General features: G+C 41.2%; 1 protein-coding gene across 2 annotated transcripts in view; it reads right to left on the bottom strand.

The window, feature by feature from the left end:
- Window positions 1–17,307, bottom strand: part of CAP2 (cyclase associated actin cytoskeleton regulatory protein 2) — a 137,163-nt gene extending 119,856 nt beyond the window's left edge. The window contains exon 1 of one of the 2 annotated variants that reach the window (XM_059937998.1): window positions 17,193–17,307. The gene's annotated coding sequence lies outside the window, so the exon portion shown is untranslated. The remainder of the gene's footprint in view (window positions 1–17,192) is intronic. The other variant, XM_059937999.1, reaches the window with a different exon arrangement.
- Between the last annotated feature and the right edge of the window lie 2,467 nt (window positions 17,308–19,774).

Below are 19,774 nucleotides of genomic sequence, written 5' to 3'. Positions count from 1 at the left end.
CCTAGGAAAAAAGGTAGCTGTCATTGTTTAAAAAAAATTTTTTTTTTTTTTTTGCTTCACTGGTCATCTTATAAAACCCATTGTTAAATTACAGATATTTAGTCCCTAACATTGTCCAATTTTATGTCCAGAGTCCAATGACTACACTTAAAGCATGAAGAGAAACAGTATTTCTATCCTTTTTCACAGCAGTTTTCAGAAAGGGAGAGTTCCCCACACTTTCAAACCTTTTTTATAAGGTCTCACTTGTTTTGCTTATATTTAACTGGGGTAGTATAGAGGGGCCCTGGCTTTGGAATTACTACCTAGGGGACTTTGGGAAAAGAGCTTAATTTTGGTTTGCTTTGTACTACCTGTACATAGGATTGCTATAAATATGCATGTAAAAACATAAAAAATCTGGCATGTGGTCAGTGACAAACATGTTAGCTACTGTCATGAAGATATCCCATCTTGCACTGCTCTTATGAGAATAGTTAGGTCTACATACCACTACATCAAGTTTTCGTGTACTTGAAACGTTAAGCAATCATCTAGAAGATCTGGCTAATGGAAATGACTAGCTGAAAACTTCAGGTCAGTACACCCTTATTATTTTTTTTTCAACATTTCACTTTCCTCTTCCAAGTACTTATTCCTCCAACATTTCTAAAAGAGGTTTCTCAAGTCCATGTGTGTAATGGTTACTATAAAATAAAAATTTTGCTAGGTAATTAGTAATTTTGTAGCCACAAAGTTCCCCCCTGAACATTTTTATAATGACTCTTTTGCTTTTAAATAGTCCTCTGAGAAGGACACAAGCATAATCTCTGTGGAACCATTTTTGGAAAAAAAACAATCCTTCATCCTTCATACTTTCTCAACCAAACCATCTTATGCTCAGTGGCAAGGAGTCTGCTAAGGCCCTAACTCCTCAGTCTAACCAGTTATAAAAGCAGCTTTCATAGCTGCTTTTGAACAGTTGACACCCCATGGCACAGAGTAAATGGTGATAAGCCCAGAATAACAGCCAATTTGTATTACACACTTGGTATCTACAAGACAGACTGCCCAATTAAAATACTGCCTCATGCCATCTTTTCTGCTAGCACATGCACACCTTGCCTCCCAAGGAGACCAGTCCTAGCTTTTCATGGGCTGAGGCTGTATCTTACTTTCTTTGTATCTCCCATTGAGTCTGCATGCTGCCGCACACATGGAGAATTCTATAAATATTTTTTGATTGACTAATTAATTGGCTACCACTCACTGCCTTTCCCTCACCTGCCCACTCACTGGCATAATCCTAGATCAGGCGGAAAGCCAGATTTTCACAGGAGAAATTTCCATTTAAAAGGAGATACTAGGGCTTCCGTGATGGCGCAGTGGTTAAGAATCTGCCTGCCAATGCAGGGGACGTGGGTTCAAGCCCTGGCCCAGGAAGATCCCACACGCCATGGAGCAACTAAGCCCATGCGCCACAACTACTGAGCCTGCGCTCTAGAGCCCGTGCTCTGCAACAAGAGAAGCCAGGACAATGAGAAGCCCACACACCGCAACGAAGAGTAGCCCCCGCTCGCCGCAACTAGAGAAAGCCCATGTGCAGCAACGAAGACCCAACACAGCCAAAAATAAAAACAAACAAATAAATAAGTTTATTTAAACATTTAAAAATAAAAAAAATAATAAAAGGAGATACTAGATTAGTTTTTCCCACTGAAACCCTCAGTGGCTTCCTCCTGTGATTTGAAAGAGCACCCTTGCTCCCCCTAATGTGAACATTTGGGCTTTCCATAGCTCCTTTTGCTTTAGGATTTCAAAATTTTAAAAACTCCACATTGTCCAAAGAGTTTTGTAAACTTCCCATGGCAAATTCATAAAACTAGTAAATGCTCCTTTGGTAACATTTTCAGGTTAATAAAAGAGCTAAGTCTTCCAGGTTGCTGGTTTCAAGTTCTCACTAGGCCAAAGGTGCAGAAATAATTGTGGTGAGTTTCTCCCCTGGTTCTGTAAGGGAAACACAGATCCAAGGGATTCCAAAAATCACAAGCCTAAGATTAAATAGAAAATAGACCTGAAGGACAGGAAATTGAAGAATGTCTCATGGTAAGGCGGGGCAGCTGGCTTATATGTGAGCTCTCTGCACAGTATAATCACAATGGACCACTTTCTCTATAAGTCCACCCACATTCAAAAATATTTGTTAAACTATCATCACACCAGACTTTCCTAGTTTGTTATTTGTCTTTATTGAGACTATATCAATTACCTTCTTTCTTTTCTCTGGAAACTACCAGTCACTGGGGGGAGTGATCCTGTGATTCACTATTACTAATTAGGGTAATATTATACAGTATAGAAGAAACAAACCATGGTATTTATTCATTCGTTCACTGACTGGTTCATTGAACATGCCTGTTTTATTCATTAAGTTAGTCCTCACTAACTGCTAAGCAAATGCTCATAATCTAGAAAATCAGAAGTGATTAAAATACATATTCTGCCCAGCTGTAGTGGGAGGGGGCTGGAAGCAGGTCCTGCTCAGTCAAGCCAGGGAGTTATTTCACTAAGAGACACATTCACATCGCCAAGGTACCCGCCTTCGTATCTTTCCCTTAGTTTCCTATAGGAATTTCTGGTGCCCGCTTCTCACAAACAGCAAAAAAAGCCACCATTTTCTTTTTACTGCAAAGAAGTTTCAAGAGTCTCTGAGCTTTGAAACAGTGTAATCAGAATAGGAGAGAGCAGAGAGTCATACAAGTAAAAGAACACTTTCAATTTTTCACAGAACTGGAGAAAATATATATGAGATCCTGATTAGCCAGTTGATTCCTATAAAGCCTCTATGTTCCACTGTGGAGAAAAAAAGCACACTTCATCTTGATTTTCAAAGGCCCTCACCCCAGCTCCACCCCTCACCAGGTTCCTAAGAGCCCGTCACAGAGACAACTCACCCCTTCCCAAATGGAAGGCCCCCAATCTCTCTTCTCTGCCACAGTTCTGCCCTTTTCACTTCTTCCAGGGCCCTTCTAGGCACTGCTGCACCCATTCTCCAAATCCCAACCCTCCAAGAGGTCATCCCTTGTCCCACAAATCAGAGATAACCTCCCTTGAGGTATTTGCTTCCTGTCATGTCCATCAAATCAAGAGTAGAGTACAGAAGGGTAACATAAACAAACCACATATAGAAATTACCTCCTCATCCCAGCTGCCCTCTCCATGCTGGTGGCATCACTCCTCAGAACCGTCCCTGGTCAGTCTTGTAGTATAAATATTTCTCCTCTAAGTTAGAATCTCTGAAGATAAGAGGCTGGGACTCATAGCTTGATGTGGTGGAAAAAGCATTTTTGGCATCAGAGAATCTTAATTTGAGACCCAATCACTTAACTGACAACCCGTGTGACTCTGGGCAGATCACTTAACCTGTCTGAGTATCAGTTTTCTCACTTCCAATACATGAACTCATTCCTTCTTCTTCATTCACTGACTTAAGACAATTGTATGCAAATATGTTTTGAGCCATGTTCTGTGCTGGCTGCTGGAGCTACACACGTGGATGAGACACAGACTCTATTCTCAAGGACCATGATTTCCTTGAGGAGCAGACAGTTTGGCTGTTGGGGACAGCCAGCCCTATAGGATACCAGGACACAGGGAACTGGGCTATTTCAGCAGAAGAGAGTCCAGTGGAATCTGAGACCACAGGGAACATCTAAGTATATCTTGAAGGCTGGTGCTGTGCCCTGACTTGGGGCGGTGAGGCTGGGTAAGGACAAAGACGTAAAATCATACTCTGAATGCTGACTGGGACCAGGACAGACCCCTGTTACATTCCCATCATGAAGTGGGAGTTCTCTTAGCTAAATGTGAGGTAAGATCCCTTTACTGAAAAGGAGCTCCATCCCTTCCCCCTTCCAACCACCTTTCTACACTCCTATGCTGTTGGGGACTCTTTCTATTCCTGTGCCCACACACTGCCCTTTTGCTCTTGCTTAGGCCGTGGAGGAGGTAGAGGTCAAAGAGATGCTTCCAGGAGTTCCTCAAGGGCCATATCCTGGCACTGGAAAAAGAAGAACCATGGAGTCCCCGCTGGCCAGGCTACCAAAGCCTGGGCAGGGTTTCCATGGACCTTTTGTCCCTCCATAAAGTAAAAGTATTGCTCACCTTGTATCTAGAATACATAAAGAACACTTAAAACTCAATAAGAAGAAAAGTACTCCAATTTAAAAATGGGTAAAATATTTGAATAGATATTTTTTCCAAAGAACATATGCAAATAGCCAACACTGCCTGTAAAGATGCTCAACATCAAGTCATCAGGGAAATGCAAATCAAAACCACGATGAGATGCCCACTAGGTTATCTGTTCTATCTGTAACCACCAGGTTATACATTCACTAGGTGAAGTGAAGATACCCACTAGAATGGCTGCAACCAAAAATACAGATAATAACAAGTGCTGGTAAGGATGTAAAGAAACTGGAACCTTTCTACATTGCTGGTGGGAATGTAAAATGGTGCAACTGCTGTGGAAAAAGGTTGGAAGTTTCTTAAAAAGTTAACCACATATTTACCATGCTGTCCAGCCATTCCACTTGTAGTTACCTACTCAAGAGGAATGAAAGCATATTTCCACACACACAAAGACGTGTACACAAATGTTCATGGCAGCATCGTTCGCAGTAGCCACACACACACACACACACACACACAATGGAAACAACCCAAATGTCCATCAACTGATGAATGAATAAACAAAATGTGGTCTATCCATACAGTGGAATATTTTTCATCAATAAAAAGGAATGAAGCACGGACACATGCTACCACATGGACGAACCACAAGAACACTATGCTAAGTGAAAGAACCAGACCAGAAGACCATGTATTGTATGATTCCATTTATATGACTATCTAGAAAAAGCATAGAGACAGAAAGTAGATTAGTGGTTGCCTAGGGCTGGGGAGAAGCATGGAGAGTTACTGCAAATGGCACAAAATTTCTATTTGAAGAGATGGAAATGATCTAAAATAGGATTGTGGTGGCAGTTGCATTATGTACTAATAATTATTGAATTGTGCACTTAAAATGGGCAAATTTTATGGTATGTAAAATTGTACCTTAATAAGTTATGAAAAACAAACAAAAATAAGTACTGTTCCTCTTTATAAAGATATGGTTGAAAATCAGTTAAGTCTGAGGGACTTTGCCAGTCTTATCTCCCGACAAAGTCATAGGTGGTAACTAAACTTAACCAGAGGTTGCTCTGAATGGCCGCACCCCTCGCTCCCGGAACCAGCTGTACAGGCCCAGACAGGTGACAGAATAGAGCACAGTTCTCACTGCTCTTCTCTCTTCTGTGCATCAGAATCACTGGGGAGAAATGGAGCTTCCTAAATGCAGATTCCTGGACTCCACCCCCAGCAATAATTCAGTGGTTCTGGGTATTCCCAGGAATACACATTTTTAAGAAGCACACTTCAGAGTACAAGGACCCATGCCTTGGGAAACAGTACAGTAGAGTTGTACCGGAATGTTACAGGTGCACGTGGGAATGTGTGCGGGGGGTCAGGAAGGGTGGGTACTCACTGAGCCCTGGGAAGTAGGGAGGCTAAACGAAATCTCAAAGGATGAGGAGGTGGTGTTCAGAAGAAAGGTAAGGAAGGCATTTCTGAGCCCACGTCCAGCATGTGCAAAGATATGGAGGCATTACAGCCAGAAAGTACTTACTGAGCATTCACTACGTGCCAGGAGCTACCTAAGAAAGCACAAGGAACAAGGGATTGATGAGTAGTTAGAACGAGTGGTAGATAAAGCTGGGAAGAGACTTGGGAATTCACCTTGAATTCACCTTGACACTGGATTGAAGAAGATCGGAGGTATAGACTAGGCAATATCTGAGAAAGGATTAAATGGATTAAATGGGGTTGAGAGGGAAAGGGAGAAGGTAGGATGTCTTAGATGTCTTGCTTCGGGATAGGGTGGTACCAATAAAAATGGAGATAGGGAGTGAAGGCAGCTAATGAAGATGGGAGCTCAGTTCTCGACATCTGAGTTTGAAATGCAGACAGTGATATGAGACGATAGCTGGCAGCTGCAAGTAGGGACCTGAAGCTCTACCTAATAATAATACCTTCCTCAGGATGCTTGGGAAGATTAAAGGAGGTGATGAAGTGAACTTTGTGAATTACAAAGTGATGCCCAGGTATCATTCTTATAATTTATCTCTGAAAGCTCCACAGCATTTATCACTGTGATCTGTACCCAGTGAGTGCTCAACCCGTGAACTGTTACTGCATGTGTTACCACCTCTCCTGTCCCCCAGACACAATGATGGTAACATCTCAAACATTATACTTCTAAGACCATGCCATAGAGCAAATAAACTGCAGAAACACTATTGACTGAAAGCATAAAAGGGGATATCATTTCATATAGTCAGTTGTTTCTCATAACATGACTAGAAATGTTTTACTTTATTAAACTGTCATTTCTGCATTAAGAATGCCATGTCTCTCTGGAATAATGAAGGTACTAGGTTTGCTGAAATTCCTTCTAATCTCAAAATTCTAGCATTCATTGTAGGATTTACATACAACTGAATAACAGATCCAGTAACTCTCTGAGAATCAGTTCTTAAGTGCTGGGCCCATTTTATACCTGGATATTTTCAACAAATGCAAGTGGGATCATTTGATTTCAAATAGCCAGGTGATGGATTTGGCCCAAGAGCTCTCCTTCAACACTTTTTTTTTTTAAATTATTTATTTATTTATTTATTTATTTATGGCTGTGTTGGGTCTTCGTTTCTGTGCGAGGGCTTTCTCTAGTTGCAGCAAGTGGGGGCCACTCTTCATCGCCGTGTGCGGGCCTCTCTTGTTGCGGAGCACAGGCTCCAGATGCGCAGGCTCAGTAGTTGTGGCGCACGGGCTTAGTTGTTCCATGGCGTGTGGGATCTTCCTGGGCCAGGGCTCAAACCCGCGTCCCCCGCATTGGCAGGCAGATTGTCAACCACTGTGCCACCAGGGAAGCCCTTTTTTTTTTTTTTTTTTGCTACTCCATGTGTCTCCAGCCTCCTGGGTCTACTTCCATACTTGACTTTGATTTATTACTTGTGACAAAATCAGAGTTTTCAACTAGAGCTGTGGACCACCAAAAGACTAGAAGTTCTTTTTTGCTCTTTGGACCTGGGAGCCCAAAGTAAAGAGGAAAGAGAGAAAAAGGGCAAAGAAGAAAGGAAAGAACTGTGGGGTGTAGGGAAAACGGAGGGGAAAGGGAATAAGGAAGGAGGAGGGGCTGCCGGTGACAGTCCAGAAGGAGTAAGCTCACTATCACCTATCTCTAAACTGTGTGCAAAATGCAAGAAGAAACTCCTGGCTCTGAAGAATAAACAACAGCAGGAAGATTGAGGAGGGCAATCAAAACTTGAAAAAGGAACCCATTTGGGAGTGCATTTCTGGGCTTTCTCCTCTTTTCTCTTCAGAGTTGACTTGAGGTTGGAACTGCACAGGGGGTGCAAGCAACAAAACTCCAAGAGAACCCTCTTCTTTTCAGCCAGAAGACCTGGAAAGGGGGTCTCTATAAGTGGAAGAATGTGAAGGGAAGTCTGGGTTGTTTGTTTTCTTGTTTTTGTTTTTTGTTTTTTTCCATTTTTCTTTTCCAAGAGTGGCTGCAGTCACAGAACTGCATGGTAGAAGAGCAAGCAGCAGCACAGACAGCTAAAATTTCTCCAAGAAAAACCTGGTCTTATTGCCGGAGGAGCAGGGAAAAGGGACCTTTGTGATCCAAAGAGTGTAGGCAGAATCCCTGTCATTTTTCCCTCTTACTTTTCTCTCAGTGCTTTGCTCTGAGAATGGCCCCCGTCTTGGGGAAACCATACTGCAGCAGCGTGAGCAGCTAAAACCTCAAAAGAAACCCAGTCTTTCTGACCAGAAGACCGGGAAAAAAAGGCTCACAGGGGCAGGAGAGTGTGGGAAGAATCCCAGAGAGGAGAGAGCTAAAGAAGGGGGTCCCTTGATGCTGTGCATGAACCAGTGCAAACCCCCAGTCTCGCCCCTGAGCTGTGCATGTGTGGGACAGATTCAAAGGCTTTGAGAACTGAACTACAACGTAAGCTCTGCTCAAGCCCCACTGCTCAAGTCTCATACAAACCCCTAAATAGTGCTTCCATGGGACCCAAGGCAGCAGAGCAAAGGCTTTGAAAAATGAACTGCTGTTGGAACCACTGCCCACAGAATGCAAAACAGAACTGGTTTGATTGCCTGGTAAAACAAAAAACTGCACATTTCGAAAGGACCTGATTCTCACAGCATAATACTCAAAATGTCCAGAATTCAATAAAAAATATTTAACATGCAAGAGACCAGGGAAATGTGATCACTCCTCAAAGGAAAAGACAATTAACACATGCCAACCCCAAGATGACACAGGTGTTGGAATTATCCGATAGATTTATAGGAGCTGTTTTAACTACGCTCCAGGAAATAATGGTAACCACTCTTGAAATGAATGGAAAGATAGAAGTTCTCAGCAGAGACACAGAACCTATGAAAGAGAAACAAGTGAACGTTTTAGAACTGAAAAATACAATAAACAGTAAAAAATGCACGGGATGGGCTCAATAGCAGAACAGAGATGACAAAGGAAAATGTCAATAAAGTTGATGTAGATATTATCCAGTCTAAAGAACAGAGAGAAAAAAGGGTGAACGAAAAATTGAACAGAGCCTAAAAAGCCTGTGGGACATTAAAAGGTTTAATATTAGTGTCACTGGAATTCCAGGAGAGGACAAAGAGACTGAGGTAGGAAACATACTCGAAGAAAAAATGGCCAAAGCTTCCCAAACTTGGTGAAAACTATACATTTACAGATCCAAAGAATGCTATCTGTCTGGTTATTATACACATAAACATGTAATGTATTAGTGAGTTGCCTCCAAGGGAAGAACAAGAAAGATGAGTAAAGATATAACTGCCTAAAAAGAAAAAAATAAAATGTGATGGGTTATCATTCTCTTTGGAGAGCTGTCACAAGTATTAAGAACTTCAGGGTTTTTTTTTTTAATATATTTATTTCTTTATTTATTTTTGGCTGCGTTGGGGATTCATTGCTGCACGCGGGCTTTCTCTAGTTGTGGCGAGCAGGGGCTACTCTTCCTTGCAGTGCGTGGGCTTACTGCAGTGACTTCTCTTGTTGTGGAGCATGGGATCTAGGTGTGTGGGCTTCAGTAGTTGTGGCACACAGGCTCAGTAGTTGTGGCTCGCGGGCTCTAGAGCATAGGCTCAGTAGTTGTAGCACACGGGCTTAACTGCTCTGCAGCATGTGGGATTTTCCTGGACCAGGGCTCGAACCCGTGTCCCCTGCATTGGCAGGCGGATTCTTAACAACTCTGCCACTAGGGAAGCCCTGAATTTTAGTTCTTAAATGTCTTCTCTAAATCTAGTAGAACAAAGAGTCACTGTATCAATCAATGAATTGGTTCATTTATCAACACTAAACTTGCAGAAATGGTTTATCATATCAGACTCTTATTTTTGGTCAGAAAATAGAGGCAGGATGAGCCTCAAAGGGATTTTCAAATTCTTATTTGTATATAACCTAAAAGAAATTTGTAAATTCCTCTTGTACATTTTTAGGTTGACATGTAAAAGCTTTCACCAAAATGTTTATTATTGTGAAGAATGTAATTTCCAGTACTCTGTAAATATTGACATGTATAAGTAAAACTATTTTATCACTTGCTGAAATACATCCATTGAAATTCATCATCATTCATTTTAAAAGAATGCATAAACAGGCTGCTCTCTGACAGTCAAAATTTTTTGCATGATTATATTTCTCCTTTAATTTACATTTCCATTCTTTTTGCCCTATAAGAGTTTATCCTAGTTTTACGTATTTTATGCTTTAATGTCTTTTATTCATTACCCTATCATACTTTTCTGCATCAAAAGCATATATATATTTATTTATTTAAATTCAATGGTAAAAAGAGTGCTCTTCTGATTGTTACCACTGTAACTCTTATTAGAATGAACTTATCAAAATAACACAAATATTACAAATGTTGACAAATACTTAGTAAATGTAGATAAAAAGCATTTTTTATTGGAAACCTCTCTCTTTTGAGCTCTCTTATTTTTCAGTTATCTCATGCATATGTGGATGAGTATACTTATTGCTAGAATGAGTCAAGCTTGAACATCGATTCTCAATTTTTGTTTTTATCAATGTAAATGCTGGAACTGTTCACATAATGAGATGCAAATGGATGAAATTTTGTAATAGAAATGTCATTCAACTTTTTGAACTCCTTGAGTTATATTCTAAACATCACGTGGTGATGAAATATCAAAATCATTTAAATCATCAGTGTAAGAAAAAATTGGGGAACACTGAAATTTAGTGAGTATGCTAACTACGCATCCATCTGAGTTATTTCAGCCTTTTGTTGTCCATGACTAGGCTGTTCTACAACTCTGTAGAGATAAAAGTTAACTTGTAGGGACTTCCCTGGTGGTCCAGTGGTTGGGAATCTGCCTTCCAATGCAGGGGATGTGGGCTCGATCCCTGGTGAGGGAACTAAGATCCCATATGCTGTGGGGCAACTAAGCCTGCGTGCCACAACTACTGAGCCTGCGTGCCACAACTAGTGAGCCCATGTGCCACAACTACAGAGCCCATGTGCTCTGGAGCCCGTGTGCCACAGCTAGAGAGAAGCCGGCATGCCACAATGAAAGATCCTGCATGCCGCAACTAAGACATGACACAGCCAAAAATAAATTAATTAATTTTTAAAAAGTTAACTTGTAGAAAACTGATAGTAAAGCAAGTAATAACTGTCTATAGGCATGCAAATAAAATTTATCCTGTGGAACTTCACTGGACTTCCCTCTCCCACTGTGGAAGAGGCTTGTTTACATCTATCAAGCAAATTTATTTTAGCATTCCCATCAATGGTCTCCTTTCAACTGATTGTAAGACCTTTCTGGCTCTCCCATTTTTTAAGATTTTTTTAAAATGTTAATTTATTTATATGTATGAGAATCATGATTTCATTGTCTTTTAAAATTTACCCTTTAACATCAGTTTACAATTTGATTAGATTGAACTTTCAGTTGGTTATTTTTGTTTGTTTGTTTTGTTTTGTTTTAACGAAGATTTAGAAAACACAATATCTGTAAAAGAAAAGGAGGCGTGAAAGGGAACCTGCGTCTCCGTTACAAACCCACTCTCTAGAAGATCAGTCTTAAGTAAAAAGCACTTATGAAAGATGAAGATTTGTAAATTTATTTTCTTCAAACACTCATGTGCATGGACCTTAGGGAAGTCTTTGCATATAGTAAATGCACCCAGTTTGACGGCTCTCAGCCTTAAGTAAGAAGCATAAAAATGAGCCTCACCCCTAATTCTGTATATGTAGAGACTCATTTGCATTAACAAACTTCTTTTTTAAAGTTTCAGTTACTGAAGAACTTTATTTAGATAATCATCCACCTTCCGTTCATAAGAGACACTGAGAAGGAGGAGTCCTAATGAAGAGAGAGGCCATTGGAAGCAGGGTGGAAGGAGAGGGAACAGAGGGTTGTCAGCGGGAATTCTGAACAGTCAGAGGGCACCATGAGAGTACTAAGAAACAAATAAGAAACGAAAACAGAGGGGGGATCAATACTCAAACTTTAAAAATTTTGCCTAAGTATTTGTGAACCTGCACTGTACCCCCGAAAATCTCTCGCCACTGCTTCTCTCATGCTAGAATATGATGCCAGGGGAAAGACTTCTGCACTGAGTCTACCTAATGCCAAGCAACTCATTAAATGGACATTTCCGTCAACCTACCCACTATGCCAGATACCTGAGCTTTCTGGCCCTGGAGAGAGGTGAGCAGACGCATCCAGCCTCTCCGGGACCGTCCTCCGCTTCAGTACCCCCATCGAGACCACCACACCTCTGTTCTCAGTCTTCCACTCTCCTGCTCTTTAATACCCTTCTTACAAAACAAGAATTATTTCAGATTAGACTTTTATACTGCAGAATGGCCTTTCAATTTTGAGAAGCTGGGAGCCATCAGGAACTGCAAAGGTTACCTAATTCATCCATTCATCACATAGGTGTAAAATTTTTTAAATTAGGGACTATTACACCTTCCCCTTTTGGCTAAGTGGTCAATGAGAAGCGAGGATTATTAGATGTCTAATTAAGTAGACAGGGCAGATGAAGGTCACATCCGTAATAACCGAAAGTTCTTCTTCTTGTTTTAGACAGCTTCCTATGTCCCTTCCTATATAGGGCTGTATAATGAAAGGGAAATAATATAAATTATTACATAATTTCTCAGTAAAAGAAAATACGTTTTCCATAAGTGGGAAAAGGGTGTACTTTAGAAAAACAAAACAAGATGGAATTCCCCTGGATATAAAAGCTCATGCAAAAGAACAAATACTGCATGATTTCACTTATATGAGGCACCTAGAATAGGCAAATTCATAAAGACAGATAGTAGAATGGAGGTTGCCAAGGGCTGGAGGAAGGGGGGAGTGGGGAGTTATCGTCAATGGGAACAGTGTTTCAGTTTGGGATGATGAAAAAGTTCTGGAGGTGAATGGTGCTGATGGTTGTACAACTTTGTGAATGTACCTAATACCACTGAATTAATTGTATATGTTAAAATGGTAACTTTTTATGTTATGTATATTTTACCACAGTAAAAAAAAAAACTTTAAAACTCTTTCCCCCTTCCAGGTACAAGTAGAAATCTCCTGAATGAACAGCAAAAGCTCATAGCCTGAATCACGGCAGACCTAGAAAGAGCCCAAGACTAAAACACCACATTTCCAATTGGCTTATTTTTACCAGGATAACCAAACTAAATCATGTTAGAAACACTAGACCAGGGACTTCCCTGGTGGTCCAGTGGTAAAGAATCCACCTTACAATGCAGGGGACACGGGTTTGATCCCCGGTCAGGGAACTAAGATCCCACATGCCATGGGGCAACTAAGCCTGTGTGCCACAACGACTGAGCTCGTGTGCCTCAACTAGAGAGCCCGTGTGCCGCAAACTACAGAGCCCACACGCTCTGGAACCCGCACGCCATAACTACAGAGCCCAGGCACCCTGGAGCCCGCGCCACAACTAGAAAAGAGAAAACCCGCATGCCACAACTAGAGAAAAGCCCACATGCTGCAACGAAAGATCCTGCATGCCTCAGTGAAGATCCCGCGTGCCTGCAACTAAGACCCAAAGCAGCCAAAAATAAATAAAATAATAAATAAATCTTTTTTTTTTAAAAAAAGAAAAGAAACACTAGATCACCCAGTACTATACACATACAAAGAAAAATGTTAGTGAAATTTAGTAACCACTTATGTACCTTGCTTAAGGTAATATCCCTTGGATTTAATAAAGTTGTCCTCTGTCCTATCCTAAATCCAGGTGACATAAGAGGATGAAGATGCCTGTAAGTGACTGGGTTAAGTGAGCCTGCTGTGAAATTCAGTTGTAAAATTTTAGAATAGTATTTTTCCACACCTCTGAGGACATGAGAAAATAGATAGTACAACTAGAATTTAAATGGGATGAGAAGTCAGGATATCAGTTCTAATCAATTGGTGGTTTGGGGGGAATGAATAAGCTGGGGATATACCATTAATGTATAAGTCAGAAGGAGAATCAACTTTTTTTTGGTCATTAAAATACATGGCATATTCACATTCACACAGAAGAACTTGCACATGTTTCAAGACACATGGAAAAAAAAGTCTCCAAAGCAGCAAAACATGGGAACCAACCCTAATGCTCAACAGTAAGAGAATGGATAAATAAATTGTGGAATATTTGCCAACAAATAATATATAGTTACATACAACAATATGGATAATTCTTTAAAACTTAATTTTGAGTTTTTTAAAAGTGAGGTTATATATATACCCTTTTTATAAATCAAAAAAACAAGCAAAGGTAAACAAAATTATGTAGGAATACTTACATATGTCATAAAACTATTTTACAATAAAATCGGGTAATGGTTAACACAAAATCCAGGGTTGAGAGGGGCACAAGGAATGGCATAGGAGAAAGGCATAAAGAAAGATACAACAGTATAGGTAACAATCTAGTTCTTTTTTTCTAGCCTTCTGTTTATTTTCTTAAGCAGCTTTATTGAGATACAACTCACATATGATACAATTCACCCACTTGAAGTATACATTATGATGTTCAAAACCATCACCAGTTAATTTTAGTACATTTTATCAGCTCAAAAAGAAACCCTATACCCTTTAACTCTCCTCCCCCCCTCACATCAACCCCCATCCCTAAGAAACCACTAATCTACTTTGTTTCTATTCATTGCCCTGGTCTGAATATTTTCATATGAACAGAAAATCATACAGTGTGTGGTCTTTCGTGACTAACTTCTTTTACTTAGAATAATGTTTTCAAGGTGCATACTTGTTGTAGCATGTATCAGTATTTCATTCTTTTTATGGCCAAATAATATCCCATTGTATGGATATACCATATTATATTTATCCATTCATCAGTTGATGGACACTTGGGTTGTTTCTACCTTTTGGTTGTTATGAATGTTGTCGGTATAAACATATGTGTATAGTTTTTGTGTGGACATATGCTTTCATTTCTCTTGGATATATATACTTAGAGTGAAACTGCTGTATCATATGGTAACTCTGTTTAACTTTTGAGGAACTGCCAAATTGTTTTCCAAAGCAGCTGCACCAGATGATATTCCCACCAGCAACGTATAAGGGTTCCAGTTCCTTCACATCGTCACCAACACTTATTAACTGACTTTTTGATTCTAGCCATCCTAGTGGGTGTGAAGTGGTATCTCACTGTAGTTTTGATATGCATTTCTCTGATGAATATTGAATGTCTTTTCATATGCTTTTTGGCCATTTGTATACCTTCTTGGGAGAAATGGCCATTCAGATATCTTGACCATTTTTATATTGGGTTATTTATCTTTTTATTGTTGAGTTGTAAGAACTCTTCATATATTTTGGATACAAGTTCCTTACCAGATATAGGATTTTTAAATATTTTCTCCCATTCTGTGGGTTACCTTTTCACAATTATCTAGTTCTTACGCCCTAGTTTTTAAAGCTGTGACAGGGTTACAGGTGGTCACTGAATATGTTTATAGCTTACATAAACTTAGCAAATTATTCTTATGTATATTACATAATTAATGAATTAAAAATAAAACCTCATGCATAAAGATGTCTGTTAGGAAATATTTAACACACGACAAAATGCTGTAATGCCCAAAATAAGTTAATGCTACTCTTGAAGGCATTAACTTAATGCCTGGGTATGACTTAGGCACCTGGAGAATCTGGCCCATTAATCCTTTCAAAAGGTTCCTCTCCAAACTCTACCACATGGTGGCGGGGGGGTGTAGCAAACTACTAACAACAGGACAAACCTGCCCCCTCTCCCCTCCTGTTTTTGTCTCCCCCTCCTCTCCCAAGCTAAAAATGAATTTTACATTTTTTAATGCCTGAAAAAAAAGAAGACTACTTCATTACTGGTGAAAATTATACGAACTTCAAATTTCAGTGTCCATGAATAAAGTGAAATATAGCCACACCATTCCTTTAGGTATTGTCTATGGCTGCTTTTAAGCTACAACAGCACAGATGAGAAGTTACTAAAGAGACCACATAGCCAAGAAAACCTACAAGTCTACTATCCAGCCTTTTACTCAAAAAGTTTGCCAAACCTTACACTATATCAACATGTTAAATTACTTCTCACTTCTACAATGAGTAGCAAAAAACCTATTTCCTACTAGCCAAGACCACCTTGACAGTCACCCTCTTGATTTCTCAGTCAATTTTTTCTCTTTAATAAATATTTATACAGTACTTCGATTCTAATTTTATTAAGGATTTTTACATTTGGGGATCATAGAGTAGTCTTTCCTTGTAAAATAATGTGGTATCTTCAAAAAGTCATGATCCAGCCACACTCAAACTATTGGGTTAATCATTTTAACAAACTTTTATTGCCTGCTCATCACATGCTGTGAGTCAAATACTTCTTGGTGCAGTAAAAACTACCCAAAACCCCATCCTTGCCCTCAAGAGGCTTACAGTCTAATTATACTCTAGTAACTATAAGAACAATTTCCCCAAAGATCACTCCACAGTTGAATCTTACATTAAGTGGTCTTAGATATTTTACCAAGAATTCTAAGCTATGTTCCTTAAATAAAAAAGAAGTCTTACATAAGCAGTAAAGAAATAGTACTCTGCAAACAATTCTGGTAAACTTTGGTTGTTTAAGTCCTATAACTTCTGCATTCCCATGACTATATAATCAAAGCTTCTTGATCTTTTTTGCTGTGTTCATCTCCGCTTTGGCTGTTTGGACCTAATCCTAGTTCAATATACTTAATGTAGTCACCCATATTCACTCATTTTAGAAAACGCAACAATTCAAATATCGCTGAAACTTCCAAGCCTATCTGTGATGCCGGATACCACTCTGAGGGCAATGAAGGCAAGGCCGTTTGCATATGTGATTATTAGTCCCCAAAGTGATGACAACGAGGCTACTTCCACAAACAACCCTCTACCCAAAGGAGACAGAGACCCAGCTGCGAGGTGACCTCTTCGGAGCTGTCCCTCATTGCCTCAGTGGCCTTCGCATTTTTTTAAAGTGACTCATGGCCTCAAGTCGGGTTCTGCAGAGAAGCCAGGTCCGTTCCTTTCCAGCACTTCCTGGCTAGGGTCAAATTCAGTCCAATGACAGCCCCCCCCCCCACGACCCTGCACCCATCTGAGGCTCAGAGCCAAACTGGCGAGAAGCCCCAAAGTTAGACCAGCCTGGAGCGTGGCCGCAAGGCCTTGGCCATCCTTCCAGCCCCAAGCCCGCTCCGCGCCCGCACCGCCCTCCGGGCAGGCCAGCGAGCGCCGGGGCAGGCGGCGGGGGCAGGGAGCGCCGCTGCGCTGACCCAGATGGGGCGCCCGCACGCCCGCGCCCGGGTCCCCGGCACCCAGGCCCCGCGTTCGCCCGCGTCCCCGGCATCCTGGCCCCTCAGGCACCAGCCCGGTCTTTATTCCTCGCGCGCCGCCCGCCCCGGCCCCTCTGCACCCCACCCATTGAGCGCAACTTCCGAGCGCGGCCGAGGAGCGCCCCCCGCACCTGCCCGCCGGCCCCTCCCGGCCCGGCTGCTCCGGATTACCTGCTTGGGGGTCCTGCGGTCTGGTGCTGGGCGATGCCGATCCGTTGCTCGGCCCCTCGCGCCCTCCTCCCGCCTGCCCTCCTCCCCTCCTCCTCCCCCCTGAGTAGGAGTCGGTGTCAGTCACGCTGCTCCTGGGGAGAGTGGACGGCGGCTTCCGGGAGCTCCAAATACAGACAAGCCGAGGGGGAGAGGGAGGGAGAGGGAGGAAGGGAGGAGAGCCAAGCTCCGCGGGTGGGGAGTGGAAATAAAGGGGAGCGGAGAGGAGAGGGGGATGGAGGAAAGGAGGGGCAGATGGGCCGTGGGAGAAAAGAGAGGGAGATGAGGAAGGCAGAGGGCGGCAGGCTCTGAAAGAAATGAATTCGCTGCATCAGGCAGCATTGCAAAGAAGTCTGGAAAGATCCGGGAGGCTCCCGGCTGAAGGAGCCACAAGACTGGATCTTCAAACACTTGTGCAGAGAAATGATGGGTCCTTGAGAAGCAAGAGCCGGGCCTGTGTGTTCCCCAACCCCCGCATAGGGATAAAGGTCCCGGCTGGAGAGGGAGGTGGGCAAGCAACACTTTAGCTAGACATCAAGTTGAGATGCACTCATATTTTGTAACGACATTTTTAAAATGTATTTTTAAATGCATTTTACATACAACATCTTTTTTTAAAATTGCCTGATTGTTTAAAAATAAATGTACCCTAAACCAATTAATTTACTTGTATTGTGCGTATTTGTGGCCATTCCTATTTATATGTTGATTGTAATTACAAAATTGGAGATTTTTACTTTTTTGTTAACACAGTTAGAAGGAAAACATTGATTTTCAATTTTCATTAGGTTATTTCCATCTGAAAAAGTAGACTTGAAGCTCTTCATTGAATGAATGCTAGGAAAATAATTACAGAGAAGAGAGAAGGGGGGGTGTAATCGATACTTCTTAAAGCAATATTTCCAAACAGACACTAGGATGAGTATCTAAAAAGCCAATATTCTCTGTCAGTGTTTAAATTGCATGTAATTTGGTTCTGTGCATTACAAGGCTTATTCTGACCCCATAGGTCACAATTTAAATGAAGGTTTTTCCTATCACACATTGCTCTTGTCCAACAGTGGTGATGAGGAGTGCCTCTTTGCTCCCCTTTGTCTGGAAAAAGGGGAAACAAAATGACATTGCTTATGTCACTGATAACATTGCTAAATGAATGCATACACTGCAAATATCCAGGGCCAGTGCTGTCCCTATCATGCACATGCCTTGCATTTGGTAGGTAATTAATACATTTATACTGAAGAATGAATGAATGAAATTATATATATACATTTATGTTCCAGGGATGCAAAAAATAATATATCCTTAAGAACCAATTTTTACAGGTTCAAAGGAAACTTCCAAGCATCCAGTCTAACATGACTTATTTTTCTCTAGCATTAACTTCAGCAATCATTAATAGAGCATTTCTTTCAGCTAAGTATATTTTGCACTGGAGTATAAAGCATTATGGAGTATAAAGGTGAATGAGGCACAAAGCCTCCCCTTAGGTTTATAAGATAGCAAGAAGATGAAGAGAGTATAAAAATAACTACAGTGTAAGAAAGACTATAACACATGTCCTAAGAGAAATATGAACAAAGTTTGTGGATGTGCAGAAGAGGGAGGTTGCTCCTAGTGCTGGGGACCAGAGAATGCATCCTGGTGGAAGTAAGAGTTGAGTCTTCAAGCAGAAATGACAATAAGAATGGGCAGTGGGGGAAGGGCACTCAAGATGAAAGGACAGCAGGATAAAGATGGAGAGGTGATAAAGGATGGGACATGCATGAAGGACAGTGGGTGAGCTTTGCTGGAATGGAGAGCTGTGGGACCCAGATCTGGGAAGAAAGGATAGGTCTCAGCAGATGGAGGCCTTCAGTCTTAGCCTAAGTTGTTTGAACCCTAAGGGGCAGGCACTGGGGGATTGTTGACAGTTTTGGAGCAGAATCATGATAACAACAGTTAATTTGGTGATGTTGTCTAGGATTGGAAAAAGATAGGAGACAGGGAAATTCTCTAAGAAATAATTCACTAGTTTGGAGGGGAAAGTAATGAGTCTTAAGCCAGTGCCTGAATTCTTCCCTTAACTAATTCCATCTCACACAGCATCCATCCGCTATGTGACGGATGCCCAATGGGGCCACCCCCCAGTGAACTCTTCTTTCTCGCAACTCTCTAACATCTATTGTCCATATTTTCCAACTAGACCTGAAAGTTCCAAGAAAGCAAAGATAATGTCTGTTTAAAGGTTCAAGGCTATTTTCCGGAGGCTGACACAGAGAAAAGTCATTGAGTACATATTTATTGATACACTTTTCTTTTTACAGGATTAGTTCTGAAGGCGGTGGAGTTGGAAAGAAGAGGACAGACACTGGGCTCTTCTCAATCTTTTCAGACCTTGAGATTCCCACCCAAACCCTTGCCTTTCTCCTTAACAGACAATCTCATTATCTGCTGTACAAGGAGGCTGGTGCCATGTTAACTTCTATACCTTTTCCTTACACTTAATTTGAACTAATGTCCCCTTCGTTGCCAAAGCTAACAATATTCTTGTCTTATTCCACCTT

This window comes from Balaenoptera ricei, chromosome 11, assembly GCF_028023285.1.
Source record: "Balaenoptera ricei isolate mBalRic1 chromosome 11, mBalRic1.hap2, whole genome shotgun sequence".
NCBI lineage: Eukaryota > Metazoa > Chordata > Mammalia > Artiodactyla > Balaenopteridae > Balaenoptera > Balaenoptera ricei.
This window is presented reverse-complemented; position numbering and strand designations above follow the sequence as displayed.